Below are 26,284 nucleotides of genomic sequence, written 5' to 3' on the forward strand. Positions count from 1 at the left end.
AAGAATACGGAAGCTGAATCCATGTAGGTCTTTGTCCTCACATGCACCACAAAAAAACATTCACAAAAACACAAGTGCAATCACAAGTGGAATGAGAATCACTACCCAATTGGAAAAATTGCGGCTCCCACTGTTCCTTGATGAAGAATCTGTAAAAGGGAGAAAAAGACATAAAATGATCAAGCCTCTAGAACAGTAATTCTCAACCTTCCGAATGCTGTGACCCTTTAATACAGTTCCTCATGTTGTGGTAACCCCCATCCATACAATTATTTTCATTGCTACTTCATAACTGTTATGTTGCTACTGTTATGAATCATAATGTAAATATGCAGGATGTAATTTCATTCACTGAACCAAATTTGGCACAAATACTCAACACACCCAAATTTGAATACTGGTGAGGTGGTGGTGGTGGGGGGAGGGGGGTTGATTTTGTAATTTGGGAGTTACAAAAGAGCATTCTGAGTTCCACTAACAATAGAATTGGGCCAAACTTCCCACACAGAACCCCATGACCAACAGAAAATACTGTGTTTTCTGATGGTCTTTAGTGACCCCTCTGACACCCCCTTATGACCCCTCAGGGGTCCTGACCCCCAGGTTGAGAAATGGAGCCTTAAGGCCACCCAGTCCAACTCATAATGCTCTCTTACTGTAGGCGCACTATAAATCCCAGCAACTACAACTCCCAAATGTCAAAATCTATTTTCCCCAAACTCTATCTGTGTTCATATTTCAGCATATTGAGTATTCATGCCAAGTTTGGTCCAGATCCATCGTTGTTTGAGTCCACAGTGCTCTCTGAATCTGGGTGAACTACAACTCCCAAACTCAAGGTCAATGCCCACCAAACCCTTCCAGTATTTTCTGTTGGTCATGGGAGTCCTGTGTGGTTCAATTCAATCATTGGTGGAGTTCAGAATACTCTTTGATTGTAGGTGAACTATTAATCCCAGAAACTACAACTCCCAAATAGTCACTCATTGGGTTGTTAGGTGTATTCTGTCCAAATTTGGTGTCAATTCCTCCAGTGGTTTTTGAGTTATGGTAATCCCACAAACGAACATTACATACAGACACATACATTACATATAGATGTATGTGTCTGTATCTCTTATAAGGTTATAAGGGGTTGGTTTAACCTCTAGTAAAACTGAATGACTGTATCACAAAATGATGCATGTCTTAAAAGTGTGTCACTAAATGTTTGGAAAACTTAGTTTTTTGGTTTCACATATATATTCTTCTCCCCATCTGTTTTTGGGGGGCTCTCATACTCCTGGCAGTATAGCAATAATTCATAGAATCATAGAGCTGGAAGAGACCTTGTGGGACATCTCATCTAACTTTCCTGCCAAGAAGCAGGTAAATCACGTTCAAAGCACCTCCGACAGATGGCCATCCAGCCTCTGTTTAAAAGCCTCCAAAGAAGAAGCCTCCACCACATTCCAGAGCAGAGAGTTCCACTGCTGAACAGCTCTCACAGTTAAGAAGTTCTTCCTAATGTTCAAGTGGAATCTCATTTCCTGTAGATTTAAGCCATTGTTCTGCGTCCTAGTCTCCAGGGAAGCAGAAAACAGGCTTGCTCTCCTCCCTATACTTCTCTTCACATATTTATACATGGCCATTATGTCTCCTCTCAGCCTTCTCTTCTGCCAGGTAAATATGCCCAGCACTTTAAGCCACTCCTCATAGGGCTTGTTCTCCAGACCCTTGATCATTCATCTCATAATGGAATTAATGCACACATAGAATGGTGTCTTCTTCATGTTGGCTCTGATTGCATGGAATTTGTTTACCCCATTTTTTGTATTTTATTGAATTGCACTTATTTTATGTTGTAAGCCACCCCGAGTCCTCCAGAGATAGGGGAAGGATTATTATTATTATTATTATTATTATTATTATATTGTCAAAACGTAGGAGAGAATGCTTCTAGAACATGGCCATATAGCCCGAAAAACCTACAACAACCCTATTAATAATAATAATAATAATAATAATAATAATGGCCAAATGTCATACCTAACTTTGTGCAGTGGAGGGGACTGCAGTCACCATCACCCCTGGCAATAATTGCTATATTGATTACAGTGGATGGGAGCTGGAGCACGACAACATCGGAAGGGACCAGGGGATCCCCAGTCTATTCTATAAGCACAATTATAGATCCACTTTCATATAGACATTTACCCAACACGGAGACATTTCTTCCCAAGCAATCTCCATCCAGGTCCAGAATCCTGTAGTAGCCGCTGTTTTCTACCTTCATATTCGACATGACCAAAGTTTCCTTTTCCACAGAGATATGCATGTTGAAATTCGGAATGAGAGGCTCACAGATTTCGTCAACAAATTGGCAGGCGCTGTCCCATTTTGACGTTGAGCTATTCCAAAAACAGACATCACGAAGATTTCCAAAGTTGCTCAGGCTCACATTTAAGCTGCCTCCTTCTTGCACAGTCTTTTCATACGAACTGCATCCCCTATGTTCTAGGGATGGAAAACACAAAGGAGTTTGTTTCTGGCAGCTGTAAAAGGTAATCAAAAAAGGTTAGACAATTGAAAATAGAACTGAGATAGGGAATCACTGATTTTGGCCTCTTCTACACTGCTACATAACATCCAGATTATCTGATTTTAACTTGATTATATGGCAGTGTAGACTCAAATCAGATAATGTGGATCATTTGCTTTGATAATCTGGATTATATGGCAGTGAGAGGGGCAGGATGTGAACCCAAAGGAGCTTGTGCGCCCGCGCAGACCCAGGACTCCCCAGGACATTTTTGGGTGATGAGCTGTATGTTGCCACTTGCTACCTTGCTCATGGGACTTCTGTTATCCAGAACCATGGCTTGGACCTCGACCGGGAAGACACACGCTGAGCTGCTCAACAACCTTTACAAAAATGGTGTGATTAAGTCTCAGCGCGTTTTTGATGTGTTAGTAGCCACAGACAGAGCTCATTATATCAAGTATTTCCCCTATATGGATTCTCCTCAGTCAATTGGGTACAAGGCTACAATAAGTGCACCTCACATGCATGCTCATGCCCTTGAGTTACTGAAGGAGCAGTTAGTGGAGGGAGCAAAAGCCCTGGATGTAGGGTCAGAAAGTAGATATCTTACAGCCTGCTTTGCTAGGATGGTGGGCCCAACAGGGAAAGCAGTGAGCATTGAACACATTGAAGAGCTGGTTCATGAATCCATCAGAAATGTCAGGGAAGATGATCCAACTTTGCTGAGTTCTGGATGAGTAAAAGTTATAGTTGGAGATGGCAGGAAGGGGTATCTGGAAGAAGCCCCTTATGATGCCATCCATGTTGGAACAGCTGCCCCCACGGTACCAAAGGCGTTACTCAATGAGCTGAAACCCAGAGGACGACTCATCCTGCCAGTTGGGCCCGAGGGTGGAAACCAGGTTATGATGCAGTATGACAAGACTAAAGACGGTCAGATTGTGGAAAAGCAACTGATGGGACTGATATATGTTCCTCTGACAGACAAGGAGAAACAGTGGCCTCAGGGTGAACTTTAAAAGACTTAAGTCTGTAAGGATATTTGGAAAGCCTATGAGAACTATGCAAGGAATAGGAATTCACATGCAGGTTCGATTCCGGGGAGCGGTGTGAGCTTCCGCTGTCAGCCCTAGCTTCTGCCAACCTAGCAGTTCGAAAACATGCGGGAAGGTAACGGCGCTCCATGCAGTAATGCCGGCCACATTACCTTGGAGGTGTCTACGGACAACGCTGGCTCTTCGGCTTAGAAATGGAGATGAGCACCACACCCCAGAGTCAGATATGACTGGACTTAATGTCAGGGGACTACCTTTACCTTTACCTTACGTGCTAATACAGTGTTCTGCTTTTTTGAATTGACTCTTTGCATTTGAGATAGCATCAACATTTGGGAGAAATTAAGAAATCTCTCTTTCAGGCTAACAATGGACTCAATATCTAACTTCAAGAACTGCAGTTTGGAAACCAAGCAACATGATAGGCTCACAGTCAAGAACTAGCATTAGTCTGGCTTTTCTATTTCATAGACTACAAATATGCTCTTGTGTTTGCAAGAGTCAAAAAGGTAGTTGTGTGCTCTATGCCTTTTATAAATAAGGAAGCAGTCCTTATGTGGTTTCCTGATACTCCGAGGAAATCTTTTTGCATGGTCTTCTATTGGTGAAAACAACATACAGGATGTAACTTGTACTTTAACAATTTAATCTAATAAAACAAATCATGGCAGTGCTGAAGGGGCCTTTAATTTCACACCTCAGAAGTCTCAGACTGCATGATTAATGGCAAGAGATGGTGAGAATAGCAATCCCAAGAGCTCCTTAGCTCTGGAACAGAAGGTATGCACAACTTACACTGGAAGCCCGATAGGAAGATGTCATTTACAACGCCCAAGGACTGTTCTTTTGTGTGTGAATTCAGTGGCTCTCTGTGAAACACAACTAATAATCATATGGTTCTCTGGACATTGATCCACCTGCAGCTTCCAGATTTCTTGACTTAGGGCACAGCTAGATATGCACTTTAATCTGAGGCTGGTCAGCAGTAATAATACTCCATTAATACTCCAGACTAGGGGTTCCCAAATTAAAGTCTTTGGGTCAGATGTAGTCCTCCAAGGTCATTTACCTGGACTCTGCCCTAAACTTAGGGTCACCCTAAGTCTGAAATGACTTGAAGGTAAACAGCAACAACAATCCTAATAAATTTGACTACCTCATCAGCCAAAAGCAGGCCCACACTTCCCATTGAAACCGCCAATACTGGTAGGTTTGTGTTGGTTAAATTGTTCGTAATTTTAAATATTGTATTGTTCTTTCATGGGTTTTTTTTTGGCACTACAAATAGGCCCCTGATGGCACAGTGGGTTAAATCGCTGAGCTGCTGAACTTGCTGGCCAAAAGGTTGGCGGTTCAAATCCATAGAGCGAGTGAGTTCCCCGCTATTAGGCCCAGCTTCTGGCACTCTGTGAGTAGATCAATAGGTACCGCTTCTGCGTGAAGGTAACAGCACTCCATCCAGTCATGCCCTTGGAGGTGTGTACAGACAACGCTGGCTCTTCGGCTTAGAAATGGAGATGAGCACCACACCCGAGTCAGACGCTACTACACTTAATGTCAAGGGAAACCTTTACCTACACAAATAAGTTATGTGCAGTGTGCATATAAATTTGTTCATTTTTTCAATCTATGATAAGTGAGACTCTACTGCAGGGGTCCTCAAACTAGGGCCTGAGGGCCGGATATGCCCCCCCCCCCAAGGTCATTTACCTGGCCCATGCTCAGGGTCAACCTAAGTCTGAAACGACTTGACAGCACACAGCAACAACAACAATCCTACCTCATCAGCCAAAAGCAGGCTGACACTTCCCATTGAAGTACTAATAAGTTTATATTTGTTAAAATTGTTCTTCATTTGAATTATTGTATTGTTTTTAAGTGTTTTTGCACTACAAATACAATATGTGCAGTGTGCAAAGGAATTCATTCATGTTTTTTTTCAAATTATAATCCAGCCCTCCAACACTTTGAGGGACTTTAACCTGGCCATCTGTTTAAAAAGTTTGAGGACCCCTGCTCTACTGTATTTCCAACAGTGTTAGAAAGCTGAACGAATGGGCAATCGTGTTGGAAATTGCAATCCAGCTAAGTATGAATGGTATACCATGCCTATTCTTACCTGAACTATTTTATTTTATTTTATTTTAGGAAAATGTAATTCCATACTCACGTTGATGTTCACAAGCGTTTATGAAAGCCTGATGGGAAGTTAGCCAGATGATAGAAAAAAGGCATACACATTTTCTGAAAAGGTTGGCCATGCTCTCCTGTAGAGTCGTTCAGAAAACCTGGAACAATTGAGGCATGAAGGAGATTCTTGTTAATATAGGCATATCTCAGGTAATCAAGTTTGGTCCATCATTGTTTGAGTCCATAGTGCTCTCTGGATGTAGGTGAACTACAACTCCAAAACCAAAGGACACTGCCCACCAAACCTTTCCAGTATTTTCTGTTGGTCATGGAGGTTCTGTGTGCTAGGTTTGGTTCAATTCCATCGTTGGTGGGGTTCAGAATGCTCTTTGATGGTAGGTGAGCTATAAATCCCAGCAAGTACAACTCCCAAATGACAAAATCAATTTTTTTGATTGAAGAACATAGATTGGGTTGTTAGGTGTCTTGTGTCCAAATTTGGTGGCAAATCGTCCAGTGGTTTTTGAGTTCTGTTAATCCCACAAACGAACATTACATTTTTATTTATATAGATGTCAGAAGCAAGTTGAGGGTCCAGTTAAAATGGATTTAAAACACAAACAATGTTTAAAATGTCCTTTGACCATTTAGTATGAGGGTTGGGATGGGGATGATGAAGGAGGGCTGGAGAAACACAGAAGTTCACCACTTTTAAGAACCATTCATTTTATCATGTGATGCATGGCTTACATCTTTCTCAGTGAAAGCACCTTCCTGGAAACAATGTAGAGACATTAGGAATGTAGTAGCACTGAAATGAATGACAGGAAACAACCACTGATCTCTGCCAAACAGCCACAGGAACATGTGAGCTTTCCTTCCACATGCCAGTTGCTTCCAGATATGGTAGATTATAAGTCACATTAGTCTTCACATGGGAGGAGGCAATCAAACTCATATTGAAGGCACTGGTCTACAAACTTTTGACCTCTATGACCCCTTTTGCATCTACATGTGGACCCCATCCCACTGAATATAGTATATGACTAAAAATATTTTTATTATGTATTTTATCATAACTTACAGTTTGCCTTAAAGCTGAATTCTTGCGTTGTCCATCTCTCTTCCCTTTGCCCGCCATTTTCCCTCCCACTTTCAGCGGCTTCTATTCACTTCCCCTTGCCCCCACCCAAGACACGTCACTTCTCTTACACTCTTTGCCTTTCATCTTGTGTTATTGGCTCCCTTCATTGCTCCACCCCATCCAGAAAACTGGGCTTGGCTGATCCAATGATAGAACGCTATGAAAAGCATTTTTAAAATGCATGAAAAGCATTTTACGGTCATCTCCATGCATTTCCCCATTATATGACAAATATATTTGTCATATAATGGGGACATGCACGGAGATGACCGTAGGACCATTTGTGGCCTCCTTTCAACTTCCCTCTCCTTCTCGCTGGGTCTGGACATTGTGAATGCCAACCAGGAAGAGTTTCTTTGGGTGCTTGGATGATCCACTTCCTCATCCCTGACAACACAATCTGGAGTAAACACTCAGACAGACAGACAGGGTGCCCTGGGGTATGTGCAAAGTGCCTCCTCCCCTCCCCTTATCCTGACTGGTGTCTACATGGTGTGGGCTGGAGGAGGAAGACCAGCAGTAACAGCAGCCGAACGCCAGCTAGCTTCAGAGCTTTTTTCTCTCAGCCTCCCACCCTGACTTATACCTTAGCTCGAATATAAGCCAAGGTGAACTTTTTCAGCCCCCCAAAAGGTCAGAAAAGCTTGGCTTATATTCGAGTATATATGGTAATTTGGTGCATCAATAATAATTTGGTGCATCAATAATCATCATCATCATCATCATCATCATCATCATCTTTATTTATACCCCACCACTATCTCCCCAATGGGGACTCGGAGTGGCTTACATGGGGCCAAGCCCAGACAACATATTACAGCAAAATAAAACCAAAACATAAACAACAAGCAACATCATCAAAATTACATTAAAAAACATATAAATACAGTAACAAAATAACATTACAGTAAACACAATCGCAGTAACAATGGGCAGTAACAATCAACAGTTAGACCCATTTCAGGTGGGCCGATTTGCCCATCGTACACTGCGTCTCCTCTTCAGCAGGGAGCCCTTCTCATGATGCACAGGAACCTCTGGCCAGGCTCCATACCAAAAAGAGAGAGGAAGCAGTGTACGACGGGCATATTGGCCTGCCATTACAATGTTGTTACCTCAAGATTGGACTACTGTAATGCACTCTACATAGGGCTGCCCTTGAAGGTGGTTCGGAAACTACAGCTGGTGCAAAGGTAGGTGGCCAGGTTGTTAACTGGAGCAAATTACAGGGAGCGGTCAACCCTCTTTTTTAAACAGCTCCACTAGCTGCCGATAAGTTGCCGGTCCCAATACAAGGTGTAGGTTATTACCTATAAAGCTCTAAACAGTTCAGAACCAGCCTATCTTCGAGACCACATCCTCCCCTACAAGCCCACAGGGTCCTTAAGATCTTCCGGGGATGCTATTTTCTCGCTCCCACTCCCATCTCAGGTGCAGTTGGTGGGGATGAGGGAGAGGGCATTCTTGGTGGTGGCCCTTCGTCTCTGGAACTCCCTCCCCAGGGAGATTAGGCTGGCACCCTCCCTACCCACATTCTGTAAGGAATTAAAGACATGGCTGTTTCACTGTGCATTCGACTGATGACCCCTATGAGAAATGATTTGTATCATGATCTGAATCATGACCTGAATCTGAATTCCTATATCACATTACTATACATATTTTTAAGTTAAGCTGAATTGATCCTGTTAAATTGCTCTGTTTCCATGCTAGTTCCTATGCTATTATACGTTTCTATCCACCGTTGAACCACCCTATCCTTAAACCAGTTCGCATAGTTCCCTCTTCCCCCGTCCTCCTCCAAAATTAGTCTGCTGCTGTTGCTTTGATGTTTGTTATTACTGTATTGTCGAAGGCTTTCATGGCTGGAATCACTCAGTTCTTGTGGGTTTTTTCGGGCTATATGGCCATGTTCTAGAGGCATTTCTCCTGACGTTTCGCCTGCATCTATGGCAAGCATCCTCAGAGGTGAGGTCTGCTGGAGCTGGGGAAAAAAGGGGTTTATATATCTGTGGAATGACCAGGGTGAGACAAAGGGCTTTTGTAAGTTGGGCTAGGTGTGAATCTTTCAACTGACCACCTTGATTAGCATACAATGGGCTGACTGTGCCTGGAGCAAACTCTTCTTGAAAGGTGATTAGATGTCCCTGCCTGTTTTTCTCTCTGCTGTTTTTGCTGTTGTAATTTTAGAATTTTTTAATACTGGTAGCCAGATTTTGTTCATTTTTATGGTTTCTTCTTTTCTGTTGAAATTGTCCACATGTTTGTGGATTTCAATGGCTTCTCTGTGTAGCCTGACATAGTGGTTGTGAGAGTGGTCCAGCATTTTTGTGTTCTCAAATAAAATGCTGTGTCCAGGTTGGTTCATCAGGTGCTCTGCTATGGCTGATTTCTCTGGTTGGAGTAGTCTGCAGTGCCTTTCATGTTCCTGGATTCTTGTTTGGGCGCTGCGTTTGGTGGTCCCTATGTAGTCTCACCCTTTGTCTCACCCTGGTCATTCCACAGATATATAAACCCCTTTTTTCCCAGCTCCAGCAGACCTCACCTCTGAGGATGCTTGCCATAGATGCAGGCGAAACGTCAGGAGAAATGCCTCTAGAACATGGCCATATAGCCCGAAAAAACCCACAAGAACTGAGTTTGTTATTACTCTTTATGCTGTTTTATGCTATTTTAACTGGTTATTATTCTGTTTTAATTGTATGGTGCCCTGGGCTTGGCCCCATGTAAGCCGCTCCAAGTCCCCTCGGGGAGATGGAAGTGGGGTAGAAAAATAAAGTTCTTTTTCTTGCCTTCCCAGCAATGGGATGCAGGACACAGTAACACAAGCGATTTGTGGTGTGGAGCGGTGGCATCTCCACGCCCCTGCTAGGAGTCCATGGATTCACCCCAATGCAGAGCAAATCAATGAACCTTTTTGATGAGGTCCTAAGACACCAAGTTTTTTTTTGGAGGGGGAGGGCACTGTGTAATACATTTTCAGAAAGAGAGAAAAAAGAAACTTTCATCTGACAACACTGAAAGAAAAGTCAAACGTTTGTAGTTTCTTTTTCCTGGGAAAGATGAATCCTTTGTTTCACTACAGGATATTACAATAGGTCATTTACAATCTTCTCTGGGGCATCTACACTAGTTTATAATCCAGTTTCGGAATACAGATGAACTGCATTGAACTGGATTATATGGCAGTATCGACTCATATAATTCAGTTTAATGACGGTAATCTGCATCCTGAAACTGGATTATATGGCAGTGTAGCTCTGGCCTAAAAGAATTAAAATAAGTAAGAATCCAAAGAAAGAATATTTCACTCACCTGTTTATTGTCTTCCTTGTTGAAAGCGTTGCATCAATCCTGCCCCCTGCTCCAAAAGGGAGCCATTGCTGGAAGAATTCGATCTTGCAGTCCTTTAAGGCAACAATTCAGAAAAATGTTCCATAAATGCTTTCACCTATCCTGAAATTCAGACACAGCTTTCTTTGGTCTCTTTGACAGAGGTTAACTACTGATGTGAGATCTTTCTACAGTCCAACCAGCTCCTAAACTTTTGGATGATCTGAGCTTTGTCATATGACGGACTCAGAAACAGAACATGTCACAGGAAAAATACTGACTGCATTACTCAGCAGACAACACATGAAGAATCTCATTGTGGTGATGAAATGCATAGTTTCTTGGAAGTGAATTGACATAGGAAACCTCACCAGCAATTCACAGTAAAATAAAATAGTTTCATTTTCAGAGTGTTTCCTCATCCTGCAGGCTTTTCCATCAGATTAAATTTCTTGTAAAACATGTGAAGAAGAAATTCTCTTCTTGCCACATATTTATTACAATCTAACCAAATTATTTGGAATTCCTAAATATTCTTAAGGCACTAAAATTTCTCTGATCTTCGAAGGCAAACAGTGTAATCTCTAGTTAATATTTGATGGAAGATGACTCTCAAAAACCGTTGTGCTGTGGGCTATATTTTAGAGGAAGGAACGGGCAAAACCATCTTGGCTAAGAAAACCCTATGAAATTTGTGGGGTCACCATAAGTCTGCAGGAACATTCACATACTAGCTAATGATTAAATTTTACAATTTATTTTCCTAATGGGATGGGATCAATAGTTCATCTATTCCACAGATGTTAATGATGAGAGCAAGACTTTGAACAGGAAAAGAAGTTTTAATAAACAAAGGCGGTTTGGGCAGCAATTAAGGCACTCAGCTCGGATTAAACAGAAGATAGATAATAACCTGAAACTAAGAAAGAATGTGTTCCTAGCAGTTATGGAGTCAGGGAAGAGTTTATCATGATTTGTGGGAGACAATTGCTTCAGTTGAGGCAATGTTGGGATAATGCCAAGTTTCATGGACCAAAGTCTGCCTTGTTCATGTTTTTGCCAATGGGATATGTTTCTGTATTGCTCATGGATTCAAGTGCCAAGTTTCGTGGATTTACTTTGACTTTTTGTTCCCGTTTCCCTTTGTATCTGATTAATTAAATTGGATATATTTTTTAGTGTGGATTACTTTTTCCTCCTTTGGCTACATATATTACTAAATAAACTGTCTGGAAGGGCCTGATGTACTTCAGAGAAGAATCACCTCTGACTTTAAACACCACACCAGCTAGGTAAAATCAGCTTGCTGTTTTTACCTAGCTGGTGTGGTGTTTAAGGTCAGAGATGATTCTTCTCTGAAGTACATCAGGCCCTTCCAGACAGTCCCTACATCCCAGGATCTGATCCCAGGTTTTTTTGTTTATTCCAGATTATCTGGCAGTGGGGACTCATATAATCCAGTTTAATGCAGAAAACCTGGGATCAGATCCTGGTATATAGGGCCTGTTTGGAAGGATCCAATTATAGCCAATGTTGAGAGATAACAGATTTGCAGCCCAGCAACATCAGGATGACCACAGCACCATGTTTCCCATGATCTAAGCAAAATATCCGAAGTTGCTTTTTCAAAGGAATGATGGCTATTAAGAGCCTCGAATCTTGAAATGTGACTCATTACTGTTACTCAACATGTGGTCAGTGGCTGGGACTTTTTTTTTGTTGCAAGCGCAAACAAAGCACCTAGTCTTGTGACTGGTTGTTGTGGTTATGTACCTATGTCATTTACAAAGTATAGCAACTCTATCATATGCCTTTTTTAAAGAAAAAAACAACAGGATTTACTTAAAGAGATTTGCCTTGCTAGAGCCATAAATACTTTTAAACATTTTTTAATGGTAACTACTATGTATTATCGAAGGCTTTCATGGCTGGAATCACTAGGTTCTTGTGGGTTTTTTCGGGCTATAGAGCCATGTTCTAGAGGCATTTCTCCTGACGTTTCGCCTGCATCTATGGCAAGCATCCTCAGAGGTAGTGAGGTCACCTCACTACCTCTGAGGATGCTTGCCATAGATGCAGGCGAAACGTCAGGAGAAATGCCTCTAGAAAATGGCTCTATAGCCCGAAAAAACCCACAAGAACCTAGTGATTCCAGCCATGAAAGCCTTCGATAATAACATAGTAACTACTATGTTCTGTAGAAAAATCTTCATGCCCTTACATTGCCCTTTTTGGAGACTAGGATCTTGAGGTGACCTTAAAAGGAGCAATCATCTTGGGAGATATGTAATTGTACCTTTTTTCCTCATAGAAGATTTTTACACTTTACTCAGAAGGTAAAACTTATCTGTCCAAACATAGAGTATCCCTCTATGAACCAGTTTGTAGATTAGGATCTTCCAGGGAGGTCCTGCTCTTGGTCCCACCGGCTTCACAGGTGCAGCTGGTGGGGACGAGGGACAGGTACTTCTTAGTGGTGACCCCATGGCTGTGGAACTCCCACCCAAGTGAGATCAGGTTGGCCCCCTCACTCCTGACCTTTAGGAGACAGCTAAAGACCTGGTCGTGGAAATAAGTGTTCAGCCCATTGTGCAGAAGTCATTGTTATTATGTTTGTGTTTAACTGTTAGAGTATGTGTTTGTGTTTATAACAGTAGCTAAAACTGGAGTCATCTGGTTTGAATCCACAGTGAGCGTTGCCAAGGAGACGAGGCTGGCTAGCTCATGAGAGGGAGAAGTGGGCGGAGCCAAGCAGGAAAAGTTATGTGCGTTTTTAAAAAAGGAGGAGAGGGAGGCTTGAAAAGGCCTGAGAGAGAGACTTGTGTGAGAGCGGCTGGTGTTTTATCAGTCTAGGAGGGCTGAAGAAAGAAACCTGACCAGATTCTTTAGTCAAAGAAGACTAAAGGAAGCCTAGTTAAGATCCCTAGTTAAGGAAGGACTAGAGATCAGAGATTTGATCGAGGGAAGATCAAATTGAAAGGCTATTTATAGTAGTGAAACATTGTTCACTAGAGAGCGTCACCTCAATGAAAGTTAGCCACAAGCTGTGTTATCTGGAAGAGTGGACTGTATTGTAAACCATGTGATATTCAAAGTTCCATAAGTTATTTAACAGCCTGCAACTATAAGCTTTGTACACAATAAACTTGTTATCTTTTGTTGAAAACCGTCTCATCTCAACTAATCTACGTCTGTAGAGCCAGATCTCATCAGTGGTACCTCAAATACCTCACGTTGGTGGCAGTTACCTTAATTTACTAATAATAATTGGCCTCCTCCATAATATACTCTTCTACACAATTGAGACCTGAGGTGAATTCCCTCCATAACATCCACATCTGTACAATTGGTGGCAGCGGTGAGATTAAAAAGTGCCTGAGGTAAAATACCCCCATTATTAGGGCCTGCCGTTGCCAACCTCTGCAACACCCAAGCACCTCCTCGCAATTGGTGATAGCGGTGGGGATCTTCAAAGATAAAATCCCTATACCCTGTCATCGTTGTGTTCACATCTTCCCACCATCATAGGAATATTTAAAGTTAAAGTTAAAGTTGAAAGTGCAATGACCCAGGACTGTTTATGTCTCTGTGTGATATATGATGTTATTTTATGTGATGTGCTTAATAATGTTTAATTTTTATCAGGGGAAGGTCAATTTTGATGTTTTGGATGTTTCGTCGATGGCACTGAATTGTTGCCAACATTGTGAACCACCCTGAATCCCCTTTGGGGTTGAGAAGGGCGGTACACAAATACCGCAAATAAATAAATTGCAAAATGCTACAAAAGGACAGTGTATATTCCCTGTGAGTCTATGAGAAGAGGCTAAGCCTAGAGGTGAAGCAGGGTCCTTTATTATCATTTCTACCCTGCCTTTCTCACCCCAGAATGGACTCAAGGCGGCTTTACATACAGGCAACAATTCGATGCCCTAAAACACAATGTACACTTAAATAAATATTAAAATAGAATTTTAAAAAGCAATTAAAACATTAAAAAAAACAAAACATTCAGAGTTAAACACATAATCCACAAGCGTAATCCGGGCCATTTCAATGGTCATTGCACATTGTTCCAAGTCCATCCATTACACAAGTTCTCTAAAGGCTTGGTCACAAAGCAATGTTTTCACTCTCTTGTGGAAGGCCAGCAGAGAGGGAGTTCCACTGCTGAGGAGCCACCAGTGAGAAGGCCGTGTCTCTTGTCACTGCCAATCGCGCTTGCGATGGAGGTGGCACCGAGAGCAAGGCCTCCCCAGATAATGTTAAACTCCGCAGAGGGAGATAAGTTTGGGCAGACAAGCTGGGCTAGAACCGTTTAGAGCCTTATAGGCTAAAGCCTGTACTTTGAATTGTGCTCGGTAGCAGATTGACAGCAAGTGGAGCCGATGTAACAGGGGGGCTGTATGCTCCCCGTACCCCACTTTGATGAGCAACCTGGCTGCTGTCCGTTGGACTATTTGTAGCTTACAAACAGTCTTCCAAGGCAGAATACTTTTTTTACTTTTTATTTTTACTTTTTAAAACTTTTTTACTTTTTACTCTCCTTCTGAAGACTAGGAGGGAGGGGCTGATCTAATATCGCTAGGAAGGGAGTTCCACAAAAAAGGGGCCACCACTGAGAAGGCCCTGTCTCTTGTCCCCACCAGCCGTCCTTGCAGGGAAAGAGGAATCAAGAGCAGGGCCTCCGCAGACGATCTTAGTCTCCAAGTTGGTTCGTAGGGGGAGATACATTCAGACAGGTAAACTGGGCCTATATTCTGGGATATAGGACTATGTGGAGGGGCCCTCTGTATTCACTACTTCTGGTTTCCCTAGTTATATTTAATTTCTATAACTTCAAGGAAAAGGAGAAAAGCCCAACAGCGGTTCCTTCCTGTTTTTTGCAGAATACAAACTGTTTCTATTTTTGCAGAACCAAAACCAAGCCAACCATCTCTTATGGAACAGCCTGTCAGAACCCAGAAGCCTTAAAGAGCCAGACTCAGGAGTATGTCCAAAAGTACCAGTTTATTAAACAAACAAACAAACAAACAAACAAAAGGACTCAGAGACCCTTACTTCAGTGCCTCTGGTCAAAACTCAAAAGTTGCAGCAAAAATTAGCTCAAAAACCAAACTTAGTAAATAATCCGGATTATGTAGCGATAAAATCCAGATTAAACAGCGCAGCGTCCAAAGTTACCCAAAATAATGTAGCAAATCAAGCACAAGCAAACAGGTCTGTGAAGCAAAAGCCGTAGTCAAAAACAGTCTGAAGTTGAAAAAAGCCAAGTCCAGAGTTGTGAAGTTCCAAAGTCCACAAAGTCAGCATTGTCGTTGTCAAAAGCAATCCGAAGTCAAAGAAGGGGAAATCCACACTCACGGGAATTCAAGCTGAATGGTACAGCAACCTGCAGATCCAGGACCCAAACCCAACACGAAAGCGGCAGCGACAAAAACGAAGGCACGAAACCAACACTTTGCCTACTGCAAAGTGCTAACATTGTGATGCTTACTTTTATCTACAATTCTTCACTTGATGATGAGCTGCCCTCCACCCCGTCATCATCACTCTCCGCTGGTTTAGCTTCTACAGCTGAATGCCAACGCCCATCCTTCCAACTTTTCCACCTCTTGTCAAGACTTAGGTTTCCCCACAAATCCCCAGATTGCCAATCCCCATCACCAGAAAACCCTGCAAACGTGTCACTAGATGTTGGTTGAGTACACACATCTCGAACTTCTTGTACCTTGGTTCAATCTAATGACTCATCCTCTTCCTCATCATTCCCAGACCCATCATTCCCAGAGAAACCCATAAAATCCTCCTCCTCTGTGGGAGCATTAAGTATATCCCGGATCTTCTTCGATTGGCATTCCTCATCAGATCCCGACTCTCGAGCAGACCTTTTAACTCCCCTGTTAATATCCACTGAAACTCCTTCCTCCTCACTCATCTCACATTCAGAAAACCCTTCGAAGGAATCTTCATCAGTGGGTGGCATAAGTATTTCCCGAATCCTCTTCCTTTGTTGTTCTTCACTTAACTCCTGTGCACACCTTTTCCCTCTTCTGCCACCCGTACTATCAGTAGTAACGTTACCAGGAGACTCCACTACAACAGAGCCCTTCTAACTTACATCCTTATTGAATAACTTTTTTTAAAAAAAACATGCCATTCTGATATGAATTAGTAATATATATAAGCTTGAATAAGTTCAAATCTTGGCTTTATTAAGTACAGTAGTCAGCTAGTTGACATTGCATACATCTGTACTGTAGAATTAACGCAGCTGAACACTACTTTAGCTGCCGTTGTTCCATGCTATATATCCCTGGGAACTGTAGTTTGGTGAGGCACCAGCTCTCTATGGCAGAGAATGTGAAAGACCAGGCCCATAGCCAGAAAAAAAATGGAGGGGTAATGTTAGTGTTGAAACAATTCATGAAGAGTAGGTCAGTAACACAAAATTTTAACAAATCATGAAGAGTAGGTGAATAACACAAAATAATTTAAATTCTAGAACTCACTCTATATTTTATATAGACTTAATTGAATCAAATTTCTATTTTAGTTATGAAGTTTCAAGTCTTAAAAAAACCCTGAAAACAACTCTCAGTTGGTAATTTAGCGTTTAAAAACAATACCTATTGGAAACACTTGAAAACTGTGTCAATACACTTTGACAGAAATCAGGTTCCATCAATAAACCCTGGTGGACACTCAAGAGGGCAAGTTCAGCCAGTCATTCTTGCCCCTATTGTGCTTCTTATGCATATTTTCAAACATTTAAGAGTTGATAACGACCTTTCATTGTTAGGTGTTAACAATGTCAATGTTGCAGAAATCTGAAGAAGTTTTTTCATATAGAAAAAACTGTCTATCACAGACAAGATCTTGATTAGAATCAGAGATACAACATTTTGAAAGATCTAATACATATATTTTCACTTTAAATTGGAATACCTAAAAATCAGGATCTATAACCCTCACATATTATTATATTTTTAGAAACTCCATAAAAATAACCTTTAATTCAGTACCTAGTTATTAAAAAATACTTGATAGTTTCAGAGAACTTAAAGTATAAACATGTAAAGTAAGCACAAATTATCATTGTTGTTTTATACCTGGAAACATCATAAATTGCATTTAAACAAGTTTTTTTCTTATGGAATTTAAACTGGGAAGTCCTATTCTGATTTCAGTTTTGGCGGGTTATGTCGTATTCACATTAAAAATGTTTATTAAATATCTGCAGTTCAAAACTTGGTTGCTTCCACTATGTCAGCTATTACTGCTATTCCTATGTAAATTGGCGGAAAGGTAGGTAATGATATTGTGAATAAATTATCAAAATTTGATTGAGATAGTGCTTGCAGTTCTGGAGGAACTCTAATTTTTGCATCTCATAGCATGGGGATTTGGTTAATTAGTTAAAATTAATGAGTAAACCTGTTTTTTTAATATGTACAGCGGGGGGGGGGGGGGGGCTGTTGGACCTGTAACCCCCATCCCTTTGCTATGAGTTTTCTAAAGACTGTGCTGCACTCACAGAGCTCAAGTGGTGTTGTGTTCAGTGTCAATGTTGACTTTTGTGGAGAAGTGGCTGCCAAGGTAGTGGAAATGTTCAACATTTTCTAATGTTACATCATTAAGTTGTATTTTTGGCATTGCAGAGGGATTGGCTGGTGCCTGCTGGAAGAGCACTCAATGTTCAACGAGAGGCTGAGCTTCTCGTATGCTTCTGCAAAGGTGTTTAGAGTAGTTCGTAGGTCTTCTACTGAATGAGCACAGACTACATTGTCATCAGCATATTGGAGTTCTAGAACAGATGTTGTTGTGACCTTGTTTTTGGCTTTCAGTTTGCTGAGGTTAAATAGCTTGCCATCCAAATGAAGCAGAGAGTGTTTCAGGATCAGGACATCTGTAGGGACACCAAGGTGCTTGTTTATAAAGCCATTGTCTTTCCAACCCTGTTATGCGCCTGTGAAATGTGGACTGTTTACAGATGTCACACTCAACTCCTGGAACAATTCCATCAGCGTTGCCTCCAAAAAATCCTGCAAATCTCTTGGGAAGACAGATGGACAAATGTCGACATGCTGAAAGAACCAAAGACCACCAGCATTGAAGTGATGCTCCTACGCCATCAACTCTGTTTGACTTGCCACATTGTCTGAATGCTCAATCACTATGTCCCAAAGCAGTTACTCTACTCCCAACTCAAGAACGGAAAACAGAATGTTGGTGGACAGGAAGAGAGATTTAAAGACGGGCTTAAAGCTAGCCTTAAAAACTGTGGCAAAGACACAGAGAACTGGGAAGCCCCGGCCCTTGACCACTCTAGTTGGAGGTCAGCTGTGACCAACAGTGCTGTAGAATTCAAATAGAGAGCAAAAGGAAGAAACATGCCAAGAGGAAGGCACATCAAGGCAACCCTGACCGGAACTGCCTTCCTCTGGAAACTGATGTCCTCACTGTGGAAGAACATGCAGATCAAAAACAGGGCTTCACAGTCACCTACATATCCACTGCCAAGACACTACACTTGGAAGGCCATCATACTGGAACAAGAAAGGATCGCCTAAGTATCATATACTCAAGTATAAGCTGAGTTTTTCAGCCCTTTTTTAGGCTGAAAAAGCTCCCCTCAGCTTATACTCGAGTCAAAGTTATTTATTATTTTACTCCATTGTTGTTGTTGTTGTTGTTGTTGTTATTATTATTATTATTATTATTATTATTATTATTGATACAAAAGCACAGTATGCACAGCAAACGAGATCTATATGCTGGATTTCGTATCACAAATGATCACAGGTACAGAAAGTGAGATGAAATCTTCTGAATAGGGGCACAGGCAGCAAGACAAACTTCACAGGGGTGTTATCCCTTCCCTATGCTATTGAAAGTATTATGTGTATGTATATGTGTGTATGTATGTGTGCATGAATGAATATATCTGTCTGCCTGTCTGCCTGTCTGCCTGTCTGCCTGTCTGCCTGCCTGTCTGTCTGTCTGTCTGTCTGTCTATCTATCTATCTATCTATCTATCTATCTATCTATCTATCTATCTATCTATCTATCTATCTATCTATGGCTGGAGTTACACTTTAAAAAGTACCTGTTCTGACTTAATAAACAAATTCAACTCAATAACTAACCTACAAAGCCTATAGAACATATCTTGTTTGTAACTTGGGAACTGCCTGTAGTTGTGCTTGTAAGGATAACCTGAGAGATGCGTGATAATTAAGCACTGTAAAAAAAACCCAACCTCTGTTATTGGGCCAGGAGATTAATTTTTCAATATTTGGTTTCATTCCCCCCCCCCCCCCCCCGCCGCCCCAGAAAAGGGCATATGGACAAGAAAAGGGTATTACCAGTGATCAGATGGGAATGAAGGAGACTTAGTGTATAACAACACCATAATTACCTTTCTAGGAGCCCCCTGTGGTGCAATGGGTTAAACCGCTGAGCTGCTGAACTTGCTGATCAAAAGGTTGAGGTTCAAATCTGGGCAGCCCTGGGTCTCCTGCTGTTAGCCCCAGCTTCAGTCAACCTAGCAGTTCGAAAAATGCAAATGTGAGTAGATCAATATGTACCGCTCTGGAGGGAAGGTAATGGTGCTCCATGCAGTCATGCCAGCCACATGACCTTGGAGGTGTCTACGGACAACCCTGGCTCTTCGGCTTAGAAATAGAGATGAGCACCAACCCCCAGAGTCAGACACGACTGGACTTAATGTCAGGGGAAAACCTTTACCTAATTACCTTTCTGCTTATCTTAAAAAAACCAAAAACTTGAAGTTGTCGTGACTCTTACTTATTTTGTAAACCACGTTACATGAACAACAGGAAACCAATGAAAAGTCAGAACGAGTTTGTGGCATCTGAGTCACAAGATCAGTTTCACATTCATGGTGTGTTGTGGCCATAGCTCTCTGGAAACAAAGGAAACATGGGCTGAATTCTCAACATGGGGTGACCTCACATTGCACCGCATCTCTCCAGTATTTATCATTTATCTCTCATGTAATCCTAATATGTAGAATTAATGCAATGATGGAGGAGGAGAGGGAGAATGATTGTAAATAAATGGGTGCAAATGGGTGCATCTACACTGTAGAATTAATGCCGTTTGACACCACTTTAACTGCCATGGCTCAATGCTATGGATACCCTGAAATTGCAGGCTTTCAGGGTCTTTAGCCTCCTGCTGCTGATTGTTTGCTTGTCCCTTTTTCAAACCATCTACAATCTGTAACCCTTTCAAGATTCGGCTTGGCTTCTATCAGAAAAACTAGTCTACCTGAAGAGAGCATGGCATGGAGTTGGAAAGAACCTGAATGTTGTAAACCAGCTATTAACTTAGTTGTTCTATGCTGAGATTGCTTTTATTTGTAAGACATCCAACAACAAACAAAGCAAAATGAAAAAAGTCCTATTGGATCAGATAAAAATAGGATTTATAGTTTGCTGTTCTGTTCCCATAGTGGAACATAGAACATGGAAAGCCCCCAAACATAACATGGGACATAGTAAGATGTAGTACATTCCCACTGTTCAAACCCTGGTATTTAGGGTAATATAATTTCTAATACAGGATGTCTAGACGCCTTATTTAGACATGCCAAATTTCACTTCTTCAAATCCAAGCATCTATTCTGATTATGATAATTAGGCAATTTTGCTTTCAAATTCTGCAAATTATAAACCTTAACTGTTGCATTTTTCATACAACTTTTTAGCACTGGAGGATACTGGGGTTTTAATTTAGACACAAGGCTTGTGGGTAGGATGCCTGGCTCTACAATGTTCTATGATTTTTTCCTAACTTCAGAGCCACAAGGGTTGCAATTCCCTTTATCCCCAGTCCACATGGTGGATAATAAAATATGATGCGAGTTGTCAATTAGTAACATATTGTAATTTTCCTACTGTTATAAAATTTAATTGAAATATCTATTATGCTACACGTATTTTCATTTTAAACAGAGGCTGGATGGCTATCTGTCAGGGGTGCTTTGAATGCAATATTCCTGCTTCTTGGCAGGTGGTTGGACTGGATGGCCCATGAGGTCTCTTCCAACTATATGATTCTATGATTTGATTTACAGTCTCTTGGGTATTTGTTGAAAAGCTGACACAGAGTTTTCCATGTTAAGTACAAAATTTCACAACAAATATGATCCAGCCAGACAGATGAGAAACTGAAGCAAAAACCTGAGATAACTTTCGGTTCTTGGCTAGTGTCTACTCTTCTTCTTCAGTTGCCTCATAACATTAGCATTTCTCAAAATCGCTGAGGCAAGAGGTCTACCACCTTCTGTGTGAGATCACAAATCACATGCAGATCAGCTGATATGAGTTTTGCTACACCCTGCGGAAGCAGGGGTGAATCATCGTGGTTCATGCGTTCACATAAATTCCCCCCCCCCCCCCCGAGTTTTTTTTTCTACATTTAGCTATTTTTCCAGTGTTGACAACTGAGCAGCTCTATAACTGTCAACGAAGGGGAACACTGCAAAACACACTGTGAAAATGATTTCTTCTAGTTCCATCCATCAATCACAACATAAACTATTCCATTTAGTAGATTTGAAAGGGGGCAGCCAATTGCATGGGTGGCGCACACAGAAAAGTAAAACACGGGAATAAAGACGAGGAATTGTCCCTCTCTATGTGAGAAAAGTGAATAGAAACTATTGTGAGTACAGTCGGATCAATCCACAGATTCTTGCATCCACAGATACAATCAGCTTTAAAAGATTATATTAAAATATAATGTTATTGTTGTTTTGCTGATGTATTGTGGGCTCAGCCTCATGTAAGCCGCACCGAGTCCCTTGGGGAGATGGTAGCAGGGTACAAATAAAGTTTTATTATTATAAAATCCCAAAAGGCAAAGGTTGATTATTTTTGCCTTGTCTAAATGAAGTTTCAAGTTCCCAAAATCCTAGCACTGCAGTAACTTTACAAACTTCAGCTGGATGTTTGGAATTGTTCAGACATCCAAAGAGAAGAGGCAGATAAAGTTACCAAGAAAGTGCTAACACAGAAGATATATTTATTTTATTATTTATATTTATTTATGTACTGCCCCTCTCAGCCCAGGGGCGACTCGGAGCAGTTCACAAATTGGCAACAATTTGATGCCTCAACAATTATATAGGATGTGAACTGTTTTCAATTCCTCTCTCGCTGTGGCCCCATCTACACTGCTATATAATACAGTTTCAGAATGCAGTTTAACTGCATTGAATTGCATTATGTGGCAATATAGACTTATATAATCCAGTTCAATACAGTCAAGCATTCTAAAACGATATTATATGGCAGTGTAAATGGGGCCTGTGGTGCCAGAAATTTGGGGGCTGCAGGAAAACTTCAATGGGGCCCAATTTGGGGTCAACGTCATCTTTTTGCCACTACCACCACCACATAACTATACCAATAAACATCTAGGACCTCAAATTACACTTTGTTGCTGTTGGCAAGGGCACAATTGAATGGAAGCAACAAAAAAGCATAGTACCTGACTTTCTGTTTTTTGAGGTTTTTTATTATTTATACTTCCTTGTTATATCTTTGCTTCAGCTTCTTGCCTTCACTCTGGGCTTCTCTTACTTACTTACTTAGGCGATATCTTGTCCGAGTAGGATTGTCTTCCACTGGCGGTGGGTCCGTATGTGACTGTGGAGCCATATTCTTTATCTGCATTGGTTCCAGGTGGAAGGCGGTCCTGGTCGGGGTTGGCTTGACGCGCCTTCCTTTTGGCACATTTCTCGTTTTCACCCTCCATATGTGCCTCTTCAAATTCGACAGCACTGCTGGTCACAGCTGACCTCCAGTTGGAGTGCTCAAGGGCCAGGGCTTCCCAGTTCTCAGTGTCTATGCCAGAGATTTTAAGGTTGGCTTTGAGCCCATCTTTAAATCTCTTTTCCTGCCCACTAACATTCCATTTTCCATTCTTGAGTTTGGAGTAGAGCAACTGCTTTGGGAGACAGTGGTCTGGCATCTGGACAATGTGGTCAGTCCGGTGGAGTTGATGACAGAGGACCATCGCTTCAATTCTGGTGGTCTTTGCTTCTTCCAGCACGCTGACATTTGTCCACTTGTCTTCCCAAGAGATTAGCAGGGTTTTTCAGAGGCAACACTGATGGAATTGTTCTAGGAATTGCATGTGACGTCTGTAGATAGTCTACATCTCGCAGACATATTGGGAGGACAATAACTTTATAAACAAGCACCTTGGTATCCCTACGGATGTCCCGGTCCTCAAACACCCTCTGCTTCATTCGGAAAAATGCTGCACTCACAGAGCTCAGGCGGTGTTGTATTTCAGTGTCGATGTTGAGTTTTGTGGAGAGGTGGTTGCCAAGGTAGCGGAAATGGTGAACATTTTCTAATGTTACACTATTAAGCTGTATTTCTGGCATTGGAGCAGGTCTGGGCTTCTCTATTATATAGATAAAGAACATACAACAATCTTCAAACTGAAACAGCTCTCTCCTTGGAGTAATCAAACACAGCAGTGCTTACACTGAGCCATTCTTTACACAGAAGGAAGTCTTCACAGAGGAGGAGCAAGTAACTCAAAGGCACACCTGCTTATATTAACCTATTGGCTTTGCTTAGTCATTAAAACATTTTAACTCTTCCAGTGCCTGTACATCATTTTTGTAATTAAAAATACAGTTAACTTTCAGTATTTCTGACAATGCTGTCGCACTCTGGGCCTTTGCATAAGACTGTAGACAGGACGTAAATTCTGTGTGCCCAACGGGACGCCGGGGCTGCCTCAGTTTAAAGGCCCTTGGATTTCCTTAAAACAAAGTCTTTAGATTGCTTAAAGGTTCAACAAAGTTCTTTATTCATGAAAACAAACTGGTACTTTAAGGCTTTCTTAACAGTCTATTGGCGCTCTCTCAATCTTGTCCTCAGGGAACAGGCACTATCTTCATAACTGTAACTAATGGGGAAATCCTTAACTCCTAATCTGGGCAGACTGTCTTTGCCTCTGTTCGCGTGGAGCTCCTGCACTCGGTACCAACTGCTTCTGGCTTCCACGAGCGACCCTTACCAAGCAGAGCTTTGTAGACTTCCAGGGGAAAAAGAATTCAGGTTTCCGTGATGGCTGACTGAAGTCCTTCAGCAAAGGAGTAGGGCTGTATAACCCCAGCCAAGCTGTGGGCTGTATATCTCCCCGGCCAAGCCGTAGAAGACGAAGCTTTCTACAGGAGCTCTTGGTATTATGTCCTGCATGGAAAACTTCTCTGTGTGGACTGAACCCAAACTGGCTCCTATTCCCTCCAAAACCCAAAAAGGGGCGGGACCAGGGAACCTAACTATAATTGACAGGTGGCTTGCCCTATGATTGCAGCCAAAAGAAGCCACCTATCTACAGAGTCCCTGAAACTTAGGACTATAACAAACATTAAATGCAAAGCAAACAAAATTGGAGCTCCTGGTTCAGCTGTACCTGCACACTGACACATATCTCAATTTTGATTTCTATTTATTAGGGTCTTCAGAAAGAGAGTAAAAACATGGCTTTGGGATCACGCCTTCACAGAAGTGCAATAGAAGGATATGGGGTATGTCCAGTGACTATTGACACGTCCCCGGATTACAACTGTGGATGGCATGGTTTTAATAATGGATGTAACGTTTTTAACTGCTTTAATGTGTATTAATTTTAATCTTCATTTAAATGTTTATTTCAATTGTATGTTGTTTTTAATGCAGTGAATAGTTGCCTATGTGCAAAGCCACCTTGAGTCCTCTTCGAGTTTTAGAAGGGTGGGGTATTAATATAGTAAATACATAAATAAATAAATGATATATAAACCTCACTACCTCTGAGGATGCTTGCCATAGATGCAGGCAAAACGTCAGGAGAGAATGCCTCTAGAGCATGGCCATATAGCCTGAAAAAACCTGCAACTACCCAATACAGAAATCTTCATTGTTTTGAAGATTTTGTTCAGACTGGCAACAAAAAAGCATTGTATTTGAGATCTCCCTGCCACTGTTTAGTGCAATTCTATAATATTATCAAGTCACATTTGTGTTGTTTTAAATTTTACCCTAAAACAACATATTAAAACAACACAAAACAACCACTGAACAAACAACCTGTAGCCTGACATAGTAAACAAATACTGAGCTCAGGCGGGTGGTCTGGTGTAATTCAGCTACAAAGACAGGGCTGACGGATAAAGTGCAGGAGCCAGGTGATAAATTAGGACTAGGAGGGCAATGTGAAATAGAGCAGTATGTGTATAGGTTAGGGAACAGTGGTAAAAGGCAAGGGTGGGACCTTGAGTTATGGTGGTGGTGGGGAATTATCTGGTGAACATCCACATCCACGTTTTTAGGTCTTTAGGAAATGTGGACAGGGTGGGACCAGTCTAATCTGGAAAACTCACTCTGGTGCTCCAGTGGTGGTGAAATAATAATAATAATAATAACAACAACAACAACAACAACAACAACAACAATAGTTACAGAGAATGAACACATCAAGCTACTCTGGGACTTCCGAATTCAGACAGACAGAGTTTTGGAGCATGATACTCCTGACCTCACAATTGTGTTAAAAAACAAAGTATGGATTGCCGATGTTGCAATCCTGGGTGACAGCAGGATTGAAGAGAAACAACTGGAAAAGGTGACACAATATGAGGATTTAAAGATCGAACTGCAAAGACTCTGGCACAAACCAGTAAAGGTGGTCCTAGTGGTGATCGGCACACTGGGTGCAGTGTCTAAAGACCTTATTATTTATTTATTTATTATCTGCACTTATTGACCGCCACTCTCAGCCCGAAGGCGACTCGTGGCGGTGTACAAAACAAAGAACATAGAAAGACAACGGGTTACAATAAGTCAAGACCATAACATACATCCTACAAATACACAACTAATTAAACTAAAAATCCGCTTCGTCATGTTTGGGTCATACTCAATCTCATAGTCCTAGTCCATTCCGGTGGTCATTCCAAAACATAGCACTTAGTTGAAGGCCTTTTCAAAGAGCCAGGTTTTCAAGCCCTTGCGGAAGGCCATAAGGGAAGGCGCCTGTCTGATTTCAGCAGGGAGGGAGTTC

The 26,284-nt window shown here is 41.6% G+C and overlaps 1 pseudogene; it reads left to right on the forward strand.

The window, feature by feature from the left end:
• Nucleotides 1-2,770: 2,770 nt before the first annotated feature.
• LOC137096010 (protein-L-isoaspartate(D-aspartate) O-methyltransferase pseudogene) lies at nt 2,771-3,576 on the forward strand (annotated as a pseudogene).
• The last annotated feature ends 22,708 nt before the right edge of the window (nt 3,577-26,284 follow it).

The sequence above is a fragment of the Anolis sagrei genome, chromosome 2 (genome assembly GCF_037176765.1).
Source record: "Anolis sagrei isolate rAnoSag1 chromosome 2, rAnoSag1.mat, whole genome shotgun sequence".
NCBI classification, from domain to species: Eukaryota; Metazoa; Chordata; class Lepidosauria; order Squamata; family Dactyloidae; genus Anolis; species Anolis sagrei.